The sequence below is a fragment of the Macaca mulatta genome, chromosome 2 (genome assembly GCF_049350105.2).
Source record: "Macaca mulatta isolate MMU2019108-1 chromosome 2, T2T-MMU8v2.0, whole genome shotgun sequence".
NCBI classification, from domain to species: domain Eukaryota; kingdom Metazoa; phylum Chordata; class Mammalia; order Primates; family Cercopithecidae; genus Macaca; species Macaca mulatta.
In genome coordinates this window covers 103804984-103816187 of record NC_133407.1, presented here as the reverse complement: position 1 = coordinate 103816187, position 11204 = coordinate 103804984, and positions in this window count along the sequence as shown.

Below are 11204 nucleotides of genomic sequence, written 5' to 3'. Positions count from 1 at the left end.
TCCTCCATATTTAACAATTAATTCGTAACTTAATTCCTAACTCCTTACCTAATTTACTTAATTCCTAACTTAACATTCTAATGAATGTATAGCCCCTGTCTCCCACTTAATGACTGTGACCTAAGACCATGGGGTATGGGGTCTCATTGTCTGCGTTCCTGGCTCCACTCTGTATGGACTTGCTCAAGTTATACTTAAATTGTTGCCTCAATTTATCAATTGAGAATGGTAAAAGTTTGTAATTTATAAATTCAGTGGATTAACTGAGTCAATTCATGCGACAGTTCTGTAAACCAAAGATAAAATTCTAAGTCCCCCAACCAACTGAATGGACCACTCCTCTCCGCCAAAACTTTCCAAAGAAAACCTGGCCATCTAGTTCAGGCCATGATGGGAAGCAGGGGATCGGACTTGCCTCATTCTGCTCTTGGAATTCAGGCACTACGAACCAGCATGAACATAAAAACAGAGATCTGGAGACTGATTCCAACTCCCCCCCCCACCCCCCCCCCCGAGACGCAGTCTTGCTCTGTCGCCCAGGCTGGAGTACAGTGGTGCGATCTTGGCTCACTGGAACCTCCGCCTCCCGGGTTCAAGCAGTTCTCCTGCCACAACCCCTGAGTAGCTGGGATTACAGACGCCTGCCAACACGCCCGGCTAATGTTTATATTCTTAGTAGAGAGGGGGTTACACCATGTTGGCCAGGCTGGTCTTGAACTCGACCTCGTGATCCGCCCGCCTCAGCCTCCCAAAGTGCTGGGATTACAGGCGTGAGCCACCGCGCCCAGCCCAAAACAAATTCTTTATAGCAATAAGACACCAAATTCTAACCTGACTAGTATAGTCTCACGTGACAGATAACAGGTCCTGAAATAAACTGAAGTATTTTACCCTAAAATGTATTTATTTGACATATTTTGAAATGGCCCTGTAAAGCAGTCTCTTGTGGCGAAAATCCACATCCTTTTGTAAAGAATCCCCTTCACTTTCGAGGTCTTTTCCTTGATCCAGGAGATAATTAACTAAGAGAGTTTGGCACCTTTTGAAGTCTGATAAGAAACATTTACAATCGTTTCTCTCTGAAGCCTGCTACCCCGAGGTTTCATCTGCATAATAAGAACATTGGTCTCCAAAACCTCTTATCTTAACCCAGAACGTTGGTCTCCAAAACCTCTTATCTTAAACCAGACATTCCCTTCAATTGATTCCAGGTCTTTAGGTAATAACTCTTTCAACTAATTGCCAGTTAGAAATCTTCAAAAAAAACAAAAAACAAAAAACAAAAAAAAAGAAAAGAAGAGGAAAAGGAAAGGAAAGAAAAGGAAAGAAAAAAGAAATCTTTGAATCCACCCTATGGAAGGTACCCCCACACTCCCCACTTCGAGTTGTCCCTCCTTTCCGGATGGAGCTAATGTACATCTTACATTTATTGATTGATATCTTTTATCTTCCTAAAACATATAAAACCAAGCTGTAGCCCGACCACCTTGAGCACAAGATCTCAGGACCCGCTGGGGCTGTGTCGTGGGTCACTGGTCCTCACATTAACTCAGAATAAATCTCTTTAACTATTTTACAGAGTTTGACTCTTTTTATGGACAGAGTGCAGTTCTGTACCAAACTAAGTCAAAATAAGTGCTGTATTATTGCTGACATTATTCTTCTTCTTGTGTATCTCACCACTCTCCTGTAAGACACTCCCATATCTCTTTCTGCAGTCCAGATGTAATAATACTCATGGCAATAGTGCTTCCTATTGGCCAGGCAGTGTGCATTTGAAACTGCCTGTTGATTTCTAATTATTCCACAAGAGCCTAAAATCCAAAATGTTCCAAACTAATCTCATCATCCCTCATCCCCCAGTTCCTCCTCCAGGGTTCCCCCACCTCAGTGAATGCACCAGTTTGCAGCCAACCAAGAAACTCATCACACTACTGAACTCCAGCCTGGGCAACAGAGTGACACCATGTCTATAGTAGGTATATATACAGTTTCATATTATTTAGGAAAGCATAACTTAGGGCCAAAATGTTCTATAAAGGTGTGAAAATTTCACCTATTAAAGTCATTGTGGACCCAACACTATTTTATGAGTATATTTGACAACTTTTCTGTCTTTTGTGTGGTTATTAGTCCATTCAGGTTTTTAATGCCTTTAACCAATTATGGTACTTTATTCTTCCATAGAAAATAATTTGTCATAGGCTGTCAAATTTACTGATACAAAATCATCTTACTTTTTTTATGTCCACATCTGAAGGGATTTGTCTCTTTTCTTGTATCAATTACTGTTTACCTATACTTTTTTTAATTGAATTTTTCACAGAACCAACTTTTAGTTTTATTGTCTTCTTTTTCTCATATTTCACTGCTCTTTTTCTGTATCATTGTTTGATTTTTTTTTTTTTTTTTTTTTTTTTTTTTTTTTTGAGACGAGTCTCGCTCTGTCGCCCAGGCTGGAGTGCAGTGGCCGGATCTCAGCTCACTGCAAACTCCGCCTCCCGGGTTTACACCATTCTCCTGCCTCAGCCTCCTGAGTAGCTGGGACTACAGGTGCCCGCCACCTTGCCCGGCTAGTTTTTTGTATTTTTTAGTAGAGACGGGGTTTCACCGTGTTAGCCAGGATGGTCTCGATCTCCTGACCTCGTGATCCGCCTGTCTCGGCCTCCAAAGTGCTGGGATTACAGGCTTGAGCCACCGCGCCCGGCCCATTGTTTGATTTTTAATATCATTTTTCTTTATTTTTCATGAACACTTCTAATACCCATATCATTGTGTTTCATTTTATCATTATTGATTTATTTCTTAAAATTTGGGAGACGTATATTCTTTTTCTAGCTTTTTTTGAATAGCATGCCTAATTTTTTATAGCTTTTTTGTTCTCTCATACTTGTATTTATGTCTATAAGCTTTCTTCTGAGTCTGTTTTAATCATATCTCACGTTTGATTATTCTTATTTTTCTCTTTTTTTTTTTTTTTTTTTTTTTGAGACATAATATCCCTCTGTCACCCAGGCTGGAGTAGAGTGGTGCGATCTTGGCTCACTGCAACCTCCCCCTCCCAGGGAAGGCATGAGCCATCATGCCCAACCAGAATGGATATTATCAAAAAGACAACAGATGGCTGGGTGCGGTGGTTCAAGCCTGTAATCCCAGCACTTTGGGAGGCCGAGGCAGGTGGATTGCTTGAGCTCAGGAGTTGAGACCAGCCTGGCCAACATGGCAAAAACCCATCTCTACTAAAATACAAAAATCAGACAACGGGTGTGGTGGTGGGCACCCATAATCCCAGCTACTCGGGAGGCTGAGGCAGGAGAATCACTTGAACCAGGGAGGTGGAGGTTGGAGTGAGCTGAGATCATGCCACCACATTCCAGTCTGGGCGACAGAGCGAGACTTCGTCTCAAAAAAAAAAGACAACAGATAACATGTAGGTTGTGGAGAAAATGGAACCCTTGTACACTGTTGATGGGAATGTAAGTTTGTCCAACCATCATGGAAAACAGTATGGAAGTTTCTTTAAAAAAATTAAAAATAAAAATACCATATGATTCAGCTGATTCAGCAATCCTGTTACATGGATATATTTCCAAAGAAAATAAAATCAGTATGTCAAAGAGATATCTGTACTTCTGTGTTCATTGCAGCATTATTCAGAACAGCTGAGACATGGAACAACCTGTGTGTCCATCAATGGATGAATGGTAAAGAAAATGTGTATACACACACACACACACACACACACACAATGAATTCCTCCTTTAAAAGAAAAAAATCCTGTCATTGTGACAACATGGATGAACCTGGAGGATATTAAGCTTAGTCAATAAGGCATAGAAAGACAAATACTGTATGATCTCACTTATATGTAGAACCTAAAATAGTTGGCCGGGCGCAGTGGCTCACACCTGTAATCTCAGCACTTTGGGAGGCCAAGGCAGGCAGATCACTAGGTCAAGAGATCGAGACCATCCTGGCCAACGTGGTGAAAACCCGTCTCTACTAAAAATAACAAATAAAAAAAATAATTAGCTGGGCGCAGCGGTGCATGCCTGTAATCCCAGCTAGTCGGGAGGCTGAGGCAGGAGAATCACTTGAACCCAGGAGGCAGAGGTTGTAGTGAGCCAAGGTTGCGCCACTGCACTCCAGCTTGGGCAACAAAGCGAGACTCTCTCTCTCAAAAAAGTTAACTTTATAGAAACAGAGTGAAATGGTGGTTGCCAGCAGCTGAGATGGGTAAATGGGGACATTCTGGTCAAAGGGTACAGAGTTTCAGTTGGACAGGATGAAGAAATCAGAAAAAAATGCAAAAATAAAAATAAATAAAAAATATGTAGCAGACACAGGAAACAATTATCATTATTTGTAGATCACAGAATTATTGTTATAGAAAAGACCACAGACTCAGAATTTAACGATAAGACTTCATCATTATAAAATGTCCACTGGAGGAAAGGATGAATTTTCACTAACCAGGGGCTGGGTAAATTATACTTCTATTCCTTGGCACATCACAGTTACAGGATTTGTTTTATAAAAATATAAAAACAGGGAGTCATTTTCTAAGAATTGCCTTGGGGCCTTGTGACATGAAGGAATGGGAGATAAGACAGTGTGGTACTCATCCGGGAGGGCAGTGTTCCAAACAGTTATTTGAAAGGAGTGGCAATAATACAGATTTGAAAAGAGTTGCATGCTTATCCATTAAAATGTCTAAGAATATATCATTTTATTGAGATTTTCTATACCTACTGACATGTAATATGATTTTTTAATGGATAAGTTGTTTTCATCATCATCCTCATAGAAAATCCAAGACATCCAGCCGGGCATGGTAGCTCACACCTGTAATCCTAGCACCTTGGGAGGCCAAGGCAGGTCTGTATGCATTCAGAAGTTCGAAATCAGCCTGGGCAACATAGTGAGACTCTGTCTCTACAAAACATAAAACTCATGCCTGTAATCCTAGCACTTTGGGAGGCCAAGGCAGGTGGATTACCTGAGGTCAGGAGTTCGAGAACAACCTGGCCAACATGGTGAAACCCTATCTCTACTAAAGATGCAAAAAAATTAGCAGGCATGGTGGTGGCGGCGGGGGTGGCGCCTGTACTCCCAGCTACTCGGGAGGCTGAGGCAGAAGAATCGCTTGAACCTGGGAGGTGGAGGTTGCAATGAGCCAAGATCGCACCATTGCACTCCAGCCTGGGCAACAAAAGCAAAACTCCATCTCAAAAATAAATTAATAAATACATAAAATAAAAATAAAAATAAATTAGCCGGGCATAGTGGCACATATCTGTAGTCCCAGCTACTTGGGAGGCTGAGGCAGGAGGATCACTTGAGCCTGGGAGGTCAAGGATGCAGTGAGCCATGATCATACCACTGCACTCAGCCTGGGTGACAGAGCAAGACACTGTCTGCTCTGTGGGGGGGGGAAGAAAAGGAAAAAAAGAAAATAAAAAAAAATCAACTAAAAATTATATTAGAACAAAAAGAGAGTTCAGCAATGTGGACACACACAAGATGTTAAATACAAAAATCCTCAGCCCCTTTACATCCATCAACGTCCAGTTAGAAAAGATACTAGGATCCAGGCACGGTGGCTTATGACTTTAATCCCAGACTTTGGGAGGCTCAGGTGGGTGGATCACTTGAGGTCGGGAGTTCAAGGCCAACCTGGTCAACACAGTGAAACCCAATCTCTACTAAAAATACAAAAATTAGCTGGGCATGGTGGTGGGCACCTGTAATCCCAGCTACTCGGGAGACTGAGGGACGAGAATTGCTTGAACCTGGGAGGTGGAGGTTGCAGTGAGCCAAGATCTCGCCACTGCACTCCAGCCTGGGCAATGGAGTGAGACTTGGTCTCAAAAAAATAAAAATAAAAAATAAAAATAAAATACTAGGAACTGATACTAGTTCAAAATCACTAGGAATATGGCCTGCATGGAGGCTCATACCTGTAATTTCAGCATTTTGGGAGGTTCAGGCAGGTGCATCATGTGAGGTCAGGAGTTCAAGACCAGCCTGGCCAACATAGTGAAACCCCATCTCTACTAAAAATGCAAAAATTAGCCAGTGTGGTGGTGCACGCCTGTAATCCCAGCTACTTGGGAGGCTGGGGTGGGAGAATCACTTGAACCCAGGAGGCAGATGTTGCAATGGGCCGAGATCATACCACTACACTCCAGCCTGGGGAACAGGGTGAGACTCATCTCAAAAACAAAGGCCAGACGTGGTGGCTCACACCTGTAATCCCAGCACTTTGGGAGGCCGAGGTGGGCGGATTACTAGGTCAGGAGATCAAGACCATCCTGGCTAATATGGTGAAACCCCATCTCTACTAAAAATACACACACACACACACAAATTAGCCAGGCGTGGTGGAGGGTGCCTGTAGTCCCAGCTACTCAGGAGGCTGAGGCAGGAGAATGGTGTGAACCCAGGAGGCGGAGCCTACAGTGAGCCGAGATCACGCCACTGCACTCCAGCCTGGGCAACTAAACGAGACTCCATCTCAAACAAACAATCGCCAGGAATAAGCCAATATATAGTTTGTTTGTTTGTTTGTTTGTTTATTTTGAAAAGAATGACGGCCCAAGTAACTGGAAATATACCATGCTCCTGAATGGAAAAGTTGGTATGAAGATGGTGAGTTTGTTCTATCGAACACATCTATAAATTCAAAGCAATCTCAAAAATCACAATATGATTTAACTTACTTGACAAGCTAATTCTAAATTTTATTTGAAAATGTGGGAGAAAACTAAAGGAAAACATTTAAAGTAACTCTATGAGTGGACTTAATGGCTATCTAATGGCTATCCAAATAGAATAAATACAGAACTCAGGCATTTAGTGCACTATTGGACCAGGAAAATGCAAGTTAAAGTAAGATACTACTTTTCACACATTGGCAAAAATTTAAGAGATAACAGTAGGAGTTTAAGACTGCCAGGCAGGAATGTCTTTGTTTACTGCTGATGGAAATCTAAATTGGTAGAGCAAGTCTAAATTGGTACAGCCTACTGAAAGAGTGGTAAAAACACTCATATTCTTCAATCCAGCAAGTGCACTGATTGGCGATGTGCGCCAGATAAACACCATTGAGTACAGAAGGAGGTACATACAAGGACATTCATGGAAGCACTGTTTAAATAGAAAAAGAGGGCCTGTTGGGGTGGCTCATGCCTGTAATCCCAGCACTTTGGGAGACAGAGAGGGATGGATCATGAGGTCAGGAGATGGAGACCATCCTGGTTAACATGGTGAAAACTTGTCTCTACTAAAAATACAAACATTAGCCAGGTGTGGTGATGTGCTCCTGTAATCCCAGCTACTCAGGAGGTTGAGGCAGGAGAATTGCTTGAACCGGGGAGGCAGAGGTTGCAGTGAGCCGAGATCGCACCACTGCACTCCAGCCTGGGCAACAGAGCAAGACCTCGTGTCAAAAAAAAACAAAAAACAAAAAATAAAAAACAAAAAACCAGAAAAAGAAATTGGCATCATCCTAAATGTCTATCAATAGAGTCAAACGTGAACATTCATGTTGTGGATTATTATGCAGAAGATACAAAAGAATGAGGTAGATTAATAAGCAAAACATTTCTAGATCTGTGAGATTACTTCTGGAAGAGATTGGCATTTGAATGGGTAGACTGAGTAAAGATGACCTTCACCAATGCAGGTGGGCATCATCCTATCCACGGAAGGTTCAAATAGAACAAAATGGGGGAGGAAGTGTGAATTTGCTTTTTTTTTTTTTTTTTTTTTTGAGATGGAGTTTCACTCTTGTTGCCCAGGCTGGAGTGCAACTGTGCAATCTCGGCTCACCGCAACCTCCGCTTCCCGAGTTCAAGCAATTCTCCTGTCTCAGCCTCCTGAGTAGCTGGGATTACAGGCATGTACCACCACACCCAGCTAATGTTGTATTTTTAGTAGAGACAGGGTTTCTCCATGTTGGTCAGGCTGGTCTTGAACTCCTGACCTCAGGTGATCTGCCTGCCTCGGCCTCCCAAAGTGCTGGGATTACAGGCAAGAGCCACCGAGCCCAGCCGAATTTGCTTTTTTAATCTGGGAAACCCATCCTCTCCTGCCCTCAGTTGTTGATGCTCTTGAATCTTGATCAAGCCTTTGGTCTCAGACCAGGACTTACACCACTGGCACTTCCAGTTCTCAGGCCTCTGGATCCAGCTTGAATTATCCCAATCAGCTTTCCTCGTTCTCCAGCTTGCAGATGGTATTTTGTGGGACTTCTTGGTTTCCATAATCTCTTGAGCCCATTCATCCATCCCACTGGTTGTTTTTCTGAAGAACTCTAATTTAGAGGCTGACTAGATAAGATCTCCAGAACATATTAAGAAAAAAAAACAAGTTGCAGAGTATGAAATTTGCTTAAAACAAGCACATATATTTTTATGTCCTATACTACAAATACATTAAAAAATGTCTGCAAGATGTGTTTATTTTCCTTTATACAGGGTACTGGAATTGGAAGTGGAGATAATGAAAGGACCGTTTACTTTCTTTCTCTTTTTTTTTTTTTTTGTTGAGATGGAGTCTTGCTCTGTCGCCCAGGCTGGAGTGCTGTGGCTGGATCTCAGCTCACTGCAAGCTCCGCCTCCTGGGTTTACGCCATTCTCCTGCCTCAGCCTCCCAAGTAGCTGGGACTACAGGTGCCCGCCACCTTGCCCGGCTAGTTTTTTGTATTTTTTTAGTAGAGATAGGGTTTCACTGTGTTTGCCAGGATGGTCTCGATCTCCTGACCTCGTGATCCGCCCGTCTCGGCCTCCCAAAGTGCTGGGATTACAGGCTTGAGCCACCGCACCCGGCCGACCGTTTACTTTCAACTGTAATATTTTATTTAAATGTAAATGACTTATGGTTTAGTCTAGATTTTTAAAAATCAGCTAACTAGAAGAATGAGGTAGCCTTTAATTTTAGTACTAAGGGATAAACAGTATTTCACCCAACAGATGAGAGGGGAAAAATATGAATTAGAGGACATGCCAATTACTTAGAGATTAGAGGAAGTCAAGACTTTCTGAAAAACAAACTTCCAAATTTTGCCTATACCGCCAGGTTAGTTCAACACAATTCAACCCAAATTAGTAAGTACCTAATGTGTAAAAAGAATTGTGCCAGGTGTTGAGGATAGATCCTGTCCTCACTTTCACAAGCATCTTATTTGACTCATTTGATCCTTGCCATAATATGAGGCAGGTATCAGGATCTTTGCTTTTTAGATGAGACTCACATAAGTAACGTAATGAGTTTGGGCTGAATGACGGAATTTAAACCTGAATATGACTCAAATCAGCATATTTTTTTTTATTTTTATTTTTAATAGAGACTGGGTTTCATTGGCCAGGCTGGTCTCGAACCTGTGATCCACCTCCCTCGGCCTCCCAAAGTGCTGGGATTAAAGGCGTGAGCCACCGTGCCCAGCCCAAAATCAGCATTCTTTTCGTATGCCATCCCCTATCTCCAATGAGGGTGACTGAACAAGTGTGTAGTTCTCCATAATCAAAGTAGACTTTTATGTACCTGGATATTTCGACAATTTTCTGCTCTCCTTCCCCATCCCCCAATCCAATCCATACTATACTACTAAACTTCCTGAAGAGTACTCCCTTGCTCAAGTCTTTTTTTCTTTTGAGACAGTTTCCCTCTGTCGCACAAGCTGGAGTGCAATGGTGTGATGTCAGCTCACTGCAACCTCCACCTCCTGGTTTCAAGTGATACTCCTGCCTGTCTCCCAGGTAGCTGGGATTACAGGCATGCTCCATGCCTGTCTAATTTTTGTATTTTCAGTAGAGACGGGGTTTCACCATGTTGACCAAGCTGGTCTTGGACTCCTGACCTCAGGTGATCTACCTGCCTCAGCCTCCCAAAGTGCTGGGATTACAGGTGTGAGCCACAGTGCCAGGCCTCAAATCTTTTATCATATGGCCCCACCTTATTAATTTTATTTTCTACTCCTTTTCAGGCATCATATGCCTGTTACTTTCCTAGAGATTCCAAGATTGGAATTTCCAATTTCCACTGTTTTATATCGCACTATTTTCTAGGTGCAGCTTGAATACTGCTTCTACCCTGAAGCTTTATCTTCTGAGCACCTCATGGACTGTAGCCAAAGGGCCCTCAAGGCCGCTGGCAGTCTGACAGAAGTGCTCTCCCCTTTCCTCCATAAGCAATTACAACCTGTATGTCTGCAAATCTACATTCCCTCATCCCTTCTTCTCAGTATATGACCTTGCCTTGCTAACTCCAGAAAAACTTCAGAGACCAAGGTGAAAAGTCTTCATTTCCTAACAGCAAACCTACAGATTTACCATCTAAACCCACCTTTTCTTCCTTTTCCTCATGTAAAGAGGGCATCTTTCTTCTAAAGCTAATCCTTCCTCCTCTCCCCTAGGATCCCTCCCTTCCTGTTTTTCGAAGGGCCAAGCTTCTCTACTATTAGCTCCTTTCCCAGAAGTATTTGAACATGCCCATCACTCCAGATTTACAAAAACAAAACCTCCGAACCCCATACATTTCTCCTTCACTTACTGCCCTTTTCCCCTCACTTTGACAATCTCAAGCAAAATTCTTTCCCTGGCTTCTATGTGCCCTGCTAGTTTCCCACCCCTCATGACTCCTTTCCAACCTCTCTACTCATCTCTTGATTGTTGTCATTCTACCCCTGGGCAGTCAGTGACTACTTATATATTCATGAATCCCAAGTTTGTCCTGAAACCTCTCCTCCTTGTGTCATTATCACAGCTCTTACCAGGGGAACCAGTCACTGGACTACATATCACGATTTATTAACTGCTCTGAAGCTTACCACATAGATGAGGAAACTGGGTTTTGGCTATGTGCCTAAACTACATAGCTTTCAAGAGGCAGAGCCAGGATTTTAGCATGATTGTCTGCAGTCTTTGCATATACACCCAGATAGTCTACATATCTAACTCATTTTACCTGGATAAACTTTACCCTGCCTCATGTTCCCTCACAACCAATGAGCCAGAGGTACAAACCAGAAACCCCGTCACATTGTTTCCTCACTTATTTCTGCAGTCCAATGCATGATCAAGACCACGTAAATGGCATTACCACTGCCACTTCCTTGGATTATACTGCCAACCCCGGCATTCCCAGTCTTGATCCCGTAAGTTTCAGTCTTACCAGTTCAATGATCTAAATCTGAGATATCA